Genomic DNA, 12,008 nt, shown 5'->3' with positions numbered 1-12,008 from the left:
TAATATGGTGAATTACATTGATTGTTTTTCTTATGTTGAACCATCCTTGCATACCTGTTAGGAATTCTGCTTGGTCATGGTGAATTATTTTTTTTAATGTGCTTTTGGATTATATTGGCTAGGATTTTGTTAAGGATTTTTGTATCTAAATTCATGAGAGTTATTGGTCTGTGGTTTTCTTTCTTGGTAATGTCTTTGCCTGTATTTAGTATTAGGGTTATGCTTGATTCATAGAATGACTCTGGAAGTGTTCCTTATTTTTCATTTCTTGAAATAATTTGAGTAGAATGGGTGCTTAATCCTCTCTGAATGTTTGGTAGAATTCAGCTGTGAAGGCATCTGGTCCTGGACTTTTCTTATGAGAAAGTCTTTTTATAAGTTTTCCAATTTCTTCTTTTGTGATGGGTCTGTTCAAATGTTCTATTTCTGTCCTTGTCAATCTGGGTTGGGATGCTTTTCAACTAATTTGTCCATTTCCTCTAGGTTTTTTAACTTATCAGAGTATAGCTTTTCACAGTATTCTGATAGCATTTCCTCTGGTTCTGTTGTGATGTCACCTCTATCATTTCTTAATCAAGTTAGCTGTACCTTCTCTCTCTCTCTCTCTCTCTCTCTCTGTCTCTCTCTCTTGTTATGTTTGCCAGTGGTTGGTCAGTTGTATTGACCATTTTAAAAAAACAGCTTCTGGTATTATTGATGGTTTCAAATGTTTCAAAAGTGTTAATTCTTATTCTATCACTTTCCAGCTCTCTGATGCATAACAAGTGCATGGCCTGGATCAGGTGCACCTTGGTCTCTAGACTGACACCATTGCTCTTTAGTACTTTGGAGAGGTCTCTGACAGCAGACTTCCCAATGCAATTACATAGGAGGATGCTGTCCACCTTTCTTCCTTGGAGTAATTGGTGTGCTCCAACCGCCAAAGAGACAACTTTGTACGAGCTGCACCCCAACAGCGTCTTCGTGTGGATTAAAACTGAAAACTTATAGTGGTCGAGTTGGAATCGACTCACAGATGGCCTTCAGCACGTTTCAAAGGCTGTGAATCACATGGAAGAATGCCATCTTTGGCTCAAGGTTACAGACGGTGGATTTAAACCACCAGAGACGTTCAACCTGTGGGGCTTGCAGCACAGCACCCCATGGGCTAGGCCACCAGAGCTCCCTTGCCGGTACCCTTTATACAGATAGGTTGTTACTATTTGTTGTTATGAGCCATTGAGTTGCAGTCTCCTCATAGCTAACTCGTCAGCAGGTTTTCAGAGGTAGTAAATCACATAGGAGACTGACCAACTTCTTCATGCAAAGCAGCTGGTGGATTAGAACCATTTGCCTTTGGATTGACAGCCCGGATCCTTCCTACTAAGCCATCAGAGAAAGATATGGTTCACGTGATTTATATAAAAATCATTCCCCATCAACAAATGAATGGATAGAGAAGCTCTGGTATATTCATATAATGGAATACTATGCTGCACTGAAAAACAAGGAACTCATGAAATATTATACAAAATGGGTGATCCTGGAGGACCTTGTGCTGAGTGAAATATCCCAGTCACAAAAGGACAAATACTGCATAGTGCCATTGCTGTAAAACGGGACTGACAACGAGGTTGAGGGGAGACTGAGAAAGATGGGATAAATCATGTGTACGCTTTGAAACAGATGAGGGAGAGAACTGTTTAAAAGGGATATGTGATTAGGTACTACTGTTATGACAGGAGTCCAGGACAAGGCTGCATAGTGGAGTGGACCTGGGGGAAGGGATTGTATAACAATCAAAGAATTTTTCTTCTACTTTTCAAAGAGAAGAGTGATGGGGGCGGGGGGAACGGCAGTGAGAAAAGTGCAACAATGAATCAATGGAAACCTTGTCTCTGTAAACTTTCATTTAAATTAAAAAATATTAATTAAAAAAAAACAAAAAACACAAACATTCCCAAACCCATCTGTCAACCCGCGGATTGCTGGCTCAGCGGCTGTCAGGAGCTGCAAATACAAAGCCTGCATGTTCGGCCAGCGATTTCCACAGGTCCCAGAAGTCCGAGGGCAGGTGGAGGAAAAGCCTGAGACACCTATCTACAGACTAGAGGGAAGCCACACCCCCAGGAGACGCGCCCTCACCTGATTGGTTGTCCCGTGATGACCACTGTGACCGCACAGTGATGGTGATGGTGTGATATCATCGCAAAGCACCTGTAACCCAGCAGTGGTGACCCCTGGCATTACAGACAGGTTGGCATGGTCTTCAATCGATGAATCTAAGGTGGAGACACACACTCCCGCACAGAGACAGCAGCCCACGAAGGTGAAGCCCAATTCTCCACACTCCGGGCGACTCCTTCCCAAAGTCCGGAGCCAAAGGAAGGGAAAGCTCAGCCTTTCAGTACACAAACTGGGTAAGTGTGGTCTCGGCCATAGGACGAAGGTGCTCATCAGCTGCGAGAAGGCGTGTGTTCACCGAAAACGCTCAGAAATGTCCCTTACGTCTGTGGTTCCGTCCCAACACACCCTCAACTCCAGTGCGTCCTGAGAGGAGAAGCACTGGGGGGATTTCTTTCACGGTGGGTTGCTGTTTCTGGAATGGACCCAGAGGTGACCTTTGGCGGGTTTTCAGAGACCAGTGATCACAGGAGGAGATGGCCCCTCCTTCTCCTTCGGAGCAGCTGGTGGACCTGGGCTTGCAGGTGGCTTCTTGCCACCTGGCCAAAGGTTGCGTTTTCATTCATTAGTGGTTGCATTTCCCTGCCTCCGTCTCCCCTCCCCCAGACCACTCTGTAGTACACATCTTTTATCTGATTGTTGTCACATATAATGTCTAACCATATGTTCCTTCCCACAGTTCCTCCCCTCATCTGTTCCAACACAGTGTTCCTTATCTACGAACTCTTTCTATTCTCCTCACGACCCCGCATTCAGTCCTGTTTTAGAACAGTGGAGTTATGCAGTAGTTGTCCTTTTGTGACTGAGATATTTCACTGAGCATGACATCTTCCAGGCTCCCCATGTTGTATAATGTTTCACAACTCTCTTGTTTTTCAGCACTGTCTAACATTCCATTCTGTGAATGTACCACGGTTTTCCTTTGATTTGTTGCTGGGCGCTGGGGCTGCTTGCATCTCTTTGCTATCATGAATGGTGATTATTAGCAGTGCTTGAAGCTTTCTGAGCCATCAAACACACAGAGTCTGAGAAACTCCCAGGCCAGAGGAGTCTCAGGAGACAGAACAAGTGAAATGTTCCCCAAATCACAGAGGAAATCCTCTGCTTAGCAGCTCTGTCAGGGGTGACCTTCCTCTTTACAACAAGGCACCATCTCCTATCATCGGTGCATGTCCTCCTCACAGCTGGTGCTGGGATCCAGCCTATTGCTGTGGTCACTACTGTGAGTCCCTCTCTGGACACTGTGGTCACTGTTTCAGTCCATTTCTGGACACTGTGGTCACTGCTGTGAGTCTATCTCCTAGACACACTGTGGTCACTCCTCAGTCTATCTCTGGACACTCTATGGTCACTGCTCAGCCAATCTCTGGACACTAAGTGGTCACTGCTTAGTCCATCTGGGCACTGTGGTCACTGCTGTGAGACTCCATCTCCTGGACACTGTGGTCACTGCTCAGTCCATCTCCTGGACACTCTTCAGTCACCACCCAGTCCATCTCTGGACACTCTGTGGTCAGTGCTGTCAGTCTATCTCCCCCAGGTTCATTCAGTGTTGGCTTTTTGCCTTTTACTTTCCCAAGCATGACGTCCTCCTGCAAGGATTGTCCTTCCTGAAAACATGCCTGAACTGAGGCAAAGTCTTATCATCCTTTCTCCTAAGGGGCATTCTGGTTGTATTTGTTCCAAGAAAAAATGAAAATGACATAGCAAATATAGAGATATACAGAAAGATATGAGAAAAATGTTTATGTTTTATTAGCGGTGCAAAGCCATTCCAGCGTGTGGATCATATTAGGGATAACACTTGGGAGACGGAGAATTTCAGAACAGTTGAGTTTATACAGAACTTGCATACTGACTGAGAAGTAGTCATCAAACAGAACAAGGGCTTACAATCCGAAAAGATGTTCATCACACTTTCATGATCACTATTCAAATATGCCGAACAAATAAGGCTGATGACCCCGCTTTACCTGCTCCAAGTGAAGACGCTTTGAAGCACTTACTGAAGAAGACAAAGTCTACTACAGCCTTCAATGGGGATTATACCACAATATAAAGAAAACAAAGATCTTTGTAACTGAGCTAATCATAATATCACGATAAACAGAGAAAAGAGTGAAGTTGACAAGGATTTCCTCTTTCTTGGACTTACAACATCCATTGGAGCAGCATTTAAGAAAACAAATCTTGCTGAAACTGAAGAGGACCTGAAGTGCTTGCTGCAGAGGGTCAAGAACTGCAGCCTTCAGTATGGTTTGAGGCTCAATGTCAAGAAGACAGAGATTCTCACCACTGCACCAATTGGCAGCATCAGGATGGATGGCGAAGAGATTGAGAGTGTTCACAGCTTCAGTTTGCTCGGCTCCACAGTCAACACTCTTGGCACCAGCAGCCAGGAAATAAAAAAACGTATTGCAATGGAAAAGTCTGCTGTTAGGGACCTCTCCAGAGTACTGAAGAGCAATGCTGTCTCTCTGGACACTAAGGTACACCTGATACAGGCCATGGTCTTTGCAATCACTTGTTATGCATCAGAGAGTTGGACAATGACTAGGGAGGACAGAAGGAGAATTGAGGCCTTTGAGCTGTGGTGCTGGAGAAGAGTACTAAATGTACCATGGACTGCCAAGAAAACAAACAGATTCATCCTGGAGAGAGTTAAAACAGGCTGCTCCTTGGAGGCAATGATTCTGGGGCTTTGTCTGATGTACTTTGGTCATGAGAGACGGGTCCTTGGAGAAGAACATCATGCTTGGGAGGGTGGAGGGACAGCGCAGGAGGGGAAGACCCTCTATGAGGTGGATTGATTCAGTGACTGGGGTAATCGGGATGGGTGTGTCAGAGACAGTGCGACTGGCACAGGATAGAGCAGGGTTTAGGGCTGTTGTACATAGGGTCGCTATGAGTCTCAGGCGACTCGATAGCACATAACAGTAAACAACAACAACCTGCATTTGACAAATCCACTGCCAAGGATTTCTCTAAACAGCTAAATAGCAAGGATGCAACTTTAAAGACTAAGGCATGACTGGCCTAAGTCAGGGCACTTTCAAGCCCTCCGTATGCACATCAAAGTTATACAGCGAGCAGCAAAGGTGAAGAAGACTTGATGTCTTTGAATTAAGATGTTGGCAAAAAGCATTAATATCCCATTGACTGACAGGAGAGCAATCTGTGCTGGAGGAAGTGTAGCCAGCGTGCTCCTTAGAAGCAGTGAGGGTAAGACGGGCCCATACTTTGTGTATGTTGTGAAGTGGCCAATTCTTGGCAAAGTGGAGTTGTAATAAAGGGTTTCTGATGTCCTCCCACAGCTCACCTGGTCTTCATTAATTAGTGTTCAAGGCCTCACAACTGTTCTTGAGACGGTGGATAGACTCAAGGTCAAAGTTTTTGTGGGTTTGATCAAATTTTCTTTCGCTTCAGTTTGAACTTGCATGTGAGTAGTTGATGGTCTGTTCCACAATCAACACGTGGTCTAGTTCTCACAGCTAATATTGAGCTTCTTCATTGGTTCTTTCCAAAGATGTAATCAATTCAGCTTCTGTGTAGACCACCCGGTGAGGTCCATGTGTGTAGTCACCATTTAAGTTTCTGATAAACGGAATTTGTACTGAAACAGATGAGGGAGAGAACTGTTTAAAAGGGACATATGAATGGGTATTATTGTCATGACAAGAGTCCTGAAAGAAGGCTGCATAGTGGAGTGGACTTGAGGGGAGGGATTATGTAACAATGAAAGAGTTTGTTGGGTTTTTTTTTTAATTTTCAAGGAGAAGAGTGAATTGGGGGGAAGGAGTGGGCAGTGAGAAAAATGCAACAATTAATGAATGAATGGAAACCCTAAGTCTCTAAAAACGTTCATTAAAATTAATAAAATATGCTAAAAAAACAACCAAAAGAATTTGCAATGAATATAATCATTTTACACAATTCTATTATTCTATCTCCAGCCTCATTTCTGTCACCAAGTTTATGTTTTCCAACTGTTGAACCTTCTTTCTTGCTTGCAACTAAGCGTTCCAGGCACCCATTATTATCAATGCACCTTGGCTGCATGTTCGATCAATATCCAACTACAACAGTTGGTAGAAATCTTGTATTTCCTCCTCTGATGCTGGTTGTTGGTGCATGTATTTGAATTATGGTGGCATTAACAGGGTTTCTTTGTATGCATATGGATATTATCCTATTGCACATCACATTGTAGTTCAGAATGGATCTAGAAATGGTCTTTTTTAACTATGAACGTGACTCTGTTTTTCCTCACCTTTTCATTTCTGAATTAGAGATCATCTGATTTATCTGATTCAAAATGTCTCATGCCAAGCCATCTTAATTCATCAATGCCTAGTATGTCAATATTTCTGTGTTCCGTTTCTTCCTTAACAACCTCCAGTTTTCCTACATGCATGCTTCTCTCATTCAATGTTCTAATCACTAGTAACTACGCGCAACTGTTGGTGCTCCTTTGTGATTCCCAGTACAAGAGCTTAGCCTCCAGGGCCACACCTGCTAGTCTCTCCTAAGTGTGCTCTATTGTACAGTTTTCAAAGACCTGTTATTTTGGAAGTGGCTGGCCAATCGTTCTTCCTAATCTGCTGTGCAGCAGGGCTGTGTCCTGTCTCCGTACCCTTCCAATCTGTGTGTGGAACAGATCATCCGGGAAGCTGGGCTCTGTAAGGAGGAATATGACATCAGATTGGAGGAAGACTCATCAGCACCCTGTGTTACACCGATGACACAACCTTGCTTGCTGGAACTGAGGAGGACATGAGGCCTTTACTGCAGAACGTCAAGGACTGTCATCTTCAGAAGCAGAGGTTGGGGGAATGACTCTGAATGACCTGTTGTCCAAAGGATCACTGTGAATCAGTCAACTGGACACCATCTAACAATAATGGTGGTCATCACTGCAAACTCCTGCCCCAAAGCTCTGGGAGCTAAAGCTGTCCTGTAGCTTGAGACACGTGAGAAACCCCTATTTAAAAGTGGTGAATAAAATAACGTCCAAAGCTAAACCAATCATCCAGGCCCCTCCTGCCTTTGGCCACTCTAACTAGCAGGTTACAGTTCCCAAAGTGTGTTCAAGCAGGGACAGTGCAAACCACGTCTAAGAGTGTCTAAGGACACATTCTAGGTGAAAGGTGGGTCCTTATGTTTTAAGGTGAGGCTGTGTTTTCTGTTTGGAGCTGATATTTAGCAAGGAGGAAATTCCATATTAGGTCATTTATAGATTCTAGGAAGAGTTTATGACAAGGAGAGAAAAGCTCATATGAAAGGAAAGTACAAAGTATTCTCCCAGGATAGAAAAACAATGTCACAGCTCTGAGATAACGTACCATCTGCCCCGATGTGTGGTTACGACAGCGGACTATGCAACAACCTGTAACAAATTCATGTTAGAGTCCCCAAAGATGGTAAGCAAGAAGTCTTCTATTATTATTTTATTATTATTATTATTATTATTATTATTATTATTATTATTATTGTTAATCTCTTCCCAATTCCTTATGGGAATTAAATCTCATATATTTCAGGGAGAAGCACATTTTATACAAAAATGGAAACCACTTTATCTTCCTCAGAAGAACTGTCATACCATTCTGTGTGTGAGCAAAATCACTTATTTTTTAGAGGGAGTCTGAGTTTAGAGGACGTTAAACTTGACTTTATAAAGCCCAGAGGTTTTTGGTTTCTGTTTACACTTGAGGCCAGTGTTCAGAACAAGTTCACAGAACACAGTTTAAACACTCACATTCTGTGGAAGAAGCCTGACTTCTCCCAGGGGTAGAGCTTTGATACTGTGGTGCTCTCAGATATTTTTGGAAGTCAGTGTAGTTGCTGCTGCAGCTGCTGTGTAGCACTGATTTGGAGCCGGCCCACAGTGGACTTCTCTGGTGGGTTTCTGAGGAAGTTAATCGCACAGTAGGAGATTGTCCATCTTTCTCCCATGCAGCAGCTGGTGGATTTGAACCGTGTGCCTTTAGGATTGCAGCCCATACTTTTACCACTAGGCCAACAGAGTTCAACAATCCGTTCAAACACCTGAAAAGGACCAATTCAAAAACACCTAAAACCAGCAAGCACCAGGTGGCAGGTTTTGCACAAATGATTGAATCACAGCTACTACTCAGATGTTGACAGTGTGAAGACACCTAGCTAGTCTGTAGAAGAAAAGAGGGGGCTATCAGCACCCCTAAAAACTGTGGTTAGGTGGCATCCAGCTGCACCTGGCTCAGTGAATGCGGAGGGGTCCTGATCTTGGGGGCAATCCTCGCTGTTTGAGGACTCCCTTGCAGGCACCGTTTCAGTCCTCCTTCCTCTTTCTTGCTCGTCTTCTGCTTTACCCAGCATGCCGTGGTGCTCCAGGCACTGGTCCCTCCTGAGCACATGAGTCTAGGGGAGTTAAAGGGAGTTAACGTGTTCCAGACCTTGCTTCTGGAAAGCATTCAGACTGCCCGTCTTCCAAAATCAACCACCGGTTCCCTGGAAGGCTGGGGCATTTCCGGTGTTCTTTGACAGCACCAGCACTCCCGGGCATCGACTCCTGCTGCGGCTGGTGCTGTGAGGGGCCATCGAGTGTCCTCTCTGACTCAGAGCAACTTTACTACGGACGGGTCGCAGCTGCCGGCCTCTGTGCCACGCTCACATCTCTGCCACACTCGAGCCCCTGGTCACAGCTCGGTACCCACCCACCTCACGGGGTCTTCCACTCGCTTGTTTACCTTCTACTCTTCCCGACATGCTGCCTTTCCCGAGGACCGGGGCCTCCTCATAATGAGCCCACAGTGTGGGAGACGACCTTTCACCATCCTTGCCACCCGGGACACCCTGGTTGGACTTCTCTAGAACACGTCTGTTGGCTCTCTTGCAGTTTTACAGAACAAAATCATATCATCTGATAAAGCTGGATGTGCAAGGAAGAAATGTTTCAGGAACCATCTTGAAAATGCTTATGACATCTAAGACAAATAACTACTGCAGAACCTTCTAGATAAATCGAGATAAATACTTTACAAGTGACACCGTTTACTGTCTTTATTTTACCTGGTCAGGGGCTTATAAAATCTCAGTGCTACTGACACAGAAATTCAAATGATGGCCTATTGTTGTTGTTGGTCCGTGCCCATGACTCACAACGACTGTATGTACATTAGCTCTGAACCTGGCTCTATCCAATCTAAACCATTCCTGGCTCTAAACCAATCTCATCATCTCCAACAGACTTAATCTCATTTTCCAGTCTCTGAGACAATATATCTCATCCTGGGTATTCCTTTTCTGCGCTGCCCATCCACCCTGCCAGGTATGTCCTTCTCCAAGAACTGGTCCCTCCTGGCCATGTGGCTAAAGTATGTGAGATGGAGCTTCAAAATCCTTGACTCCAGAGAGAAGCTAGGTTTCACCCTCTCCAGGACAGACCTGTTTGTTCTCCCGACAGTCTATAGCATGTTCCACACTCTACACCAGCACCACAACTCAGAAGCATTGATCTTTCTATTGTCTTTAGTTATTATCAGGTTCTCAGATGCATAGCAAGTAATTGCAAAGGCCATGGCCTAGGATCAAGTGCACCTTAGGATCCAGACTGACATCGTTGCTCTTCAGGACTCTAGAGAAGTCCCTGACAGCAGATTTTTCCAATATAATTTGTCTTCTGATTTCCTGACTTCTGGTGCCGAGAGCGCTGATTGTGGAACCAAGCAAGCTGAAGTTATTAACACTCTCTGTCTCTTCTCCATCCATCATGAAGCTGCCAATTGGCCCAGTGGTGAGAGTCTTTGTTTTGTTGATATTGAGAACATCACCGTATGGGGACCTGTGAGTTTCACATGGCAAGAAAGAGTTAGATTCTTAAGGGTCCTTCAGCACTGCCCACCTGTCATGCACAGATGCGTGGACCAGCAGGGAAGGGTTGTTGACTCGAGGAGCAGGGAGTCGTGAGGACCCCTGGCTTGTTGACTTGGCCCCAGGTGGGGGCTTATGGCTGAGTGAAGGGACCAACAGGTCTGGAAGGCAGGAGAAATGTGGGCTCCTGCGTCTGCGGCCAATGCCCATCTCACCCTAGTCAGAGATGCCTGGGGAAGAGTTGACCAAAACCCAACCAGGTGAAGAGAAGGAGATCCAGGTGTGAACTAGGGTTGATTGCTGCAGCCTGACGGCCTGCTTTGGACGGGACGATGCTTGTGGATGGAGCCAGGTGCTCAGACTGTCCAACTTGGACAGAGGATTCTTCCTCAGAGTATGGGTTTATTAGGGATGTGCAAATCTGCAATTCTCTATCTAAAATGGGAATATTCTAGCATGAGGCAAGAAGCAGCTGGCTTACACTGTTTCATTAATTCAGAATCTCACAATATGCATGAATCAAATATAGTGTAAATGAAAGGTTGTATAAAACATGTACATGCATGAAACACAAAGTATATGAATGATAAAAGTAGTAATAAATGAAAGGTTGTATAAAACATGTACATGCATGAAACACAAAGTATATGAATGATAAAAGTATTAATAACGAAGGAAGAAGAGTTGTCTGCTGTGGACCTGTCTCTCGTCACCTGCGGTCTTGCTGGCGTTCACAGGTGCTTGGTGCAGCCTGACTCCTGGTGGTACTTTCTCGGTTCCCACGTTGCCCCTGCCCACTCGCTCCGTTCTGTCAGCTGTGCAGTGCTGTGTCCTCCTCAGAGAGAGTGAAGGGGCGTACACATCTGGCACCTTTAAACGGGCTGCTGATTCTAAAATCAGCATCTCTCCAGCTTCTGTTGGGAAGGGCTGACCTGAGCTCAGTGTTTGCACTTAACCAGTAAAGCGAGTGGGCAAGGTCCACCTTGGCTGGGGGCGGGGGGAGTGTCCTCTCCTCACTCTCCTGAGTCTGCATAACCAGCAACCATTCTCCCGCTTCCTCCATCCTGCACTTCCCGGTCCTTAAACTGAGAAATCGTCTTCCAGCGCAGGTTGATATTTCCCCCATATTCTGAGTCTGCTCCAGGAGTCCACGTTCTTCAGAGCTTGTTGTTAGGTGCCATTGAGTTGAGTATTCTTCATAGCGACCCTATGCATAACCGACCAGAACCCTGTCCCACCCTGCGCTGTCCTCTGACACACTCAAGCCCGTGGGTGCTGTCCCTGTGCCAATCTACCTGACCGAGGCTCTTTCTCTAATCCTCCATCCCTCCACCTCCTAAGCATGAAGACCCTCTCCAAGGAATAACCTCTCTTTGCCATCTTTGCCTCCATGGATCACTCTGGCTGCACCTTCTCCAAAACACATCTTTTCTTTTGGAAGTTTATGGGATGTTTATCGTCCTTCTCCAACACCACAGCTCAAAGGCATCAATTCTTCCGTTAACCGTATTCATTCATTGTCCAGCTCTCAGATGGATAGCAACTGATTGGAAAGATCAGGGCTTGATTCGGGTGCACCTTAGTCCTCAAAGTGACATCATTGCTCCTCAATAATGTGGAGAGATCCCTGACTGCAGGCTTTCTCAATGAAATACTTCTCTCCTGACTGCTTCAAATCTGAAATACTGAAAACCAGAATTCTAGAAATGGTCGCTTTTCCTTCATCTGCTGTTGCCATGCCCCTCACCCAGACAAGAATCTTTGGACGAGGGTGGGGAGAGGGCAGACTGAAAAGGGCTACTGTTTTTCCGGGTCATCCAGCTGGCCTCGCCGAGCAGTGACTCCACACAAAACGGAACGAGGAGCTGGCTGTCATCCTCACAGGCTCCACTGTGCTCACAATCTCAGTTCAAGAAGAGGAGGGGGCAGGAAACCTGATGATACCACATGGGGATTGTGCCCCTCCCTCAATCCTCAAGGCCGTGCAGGTGGGG

Source organism: Elephantulus edwardii, unplaced genomic scaffold, assembly GCF_000299155.1.
Source record: "Elephantulus edwardii isolate Elephantulus edwardi_28Jun2011 unplaced genomic scaffold, EleEdw1.0 scaffold00274, whole genome shotgun sequence".
Lineage (NCBI taxonomy): Eukaryota > Metazoa > Chordata > Mammalia > Macroscelidea > Macroscelididae > Elephantulus > Elephantulus edwardii.
This window is presented reverse-complemented; position numbering follows the sequence as displayed.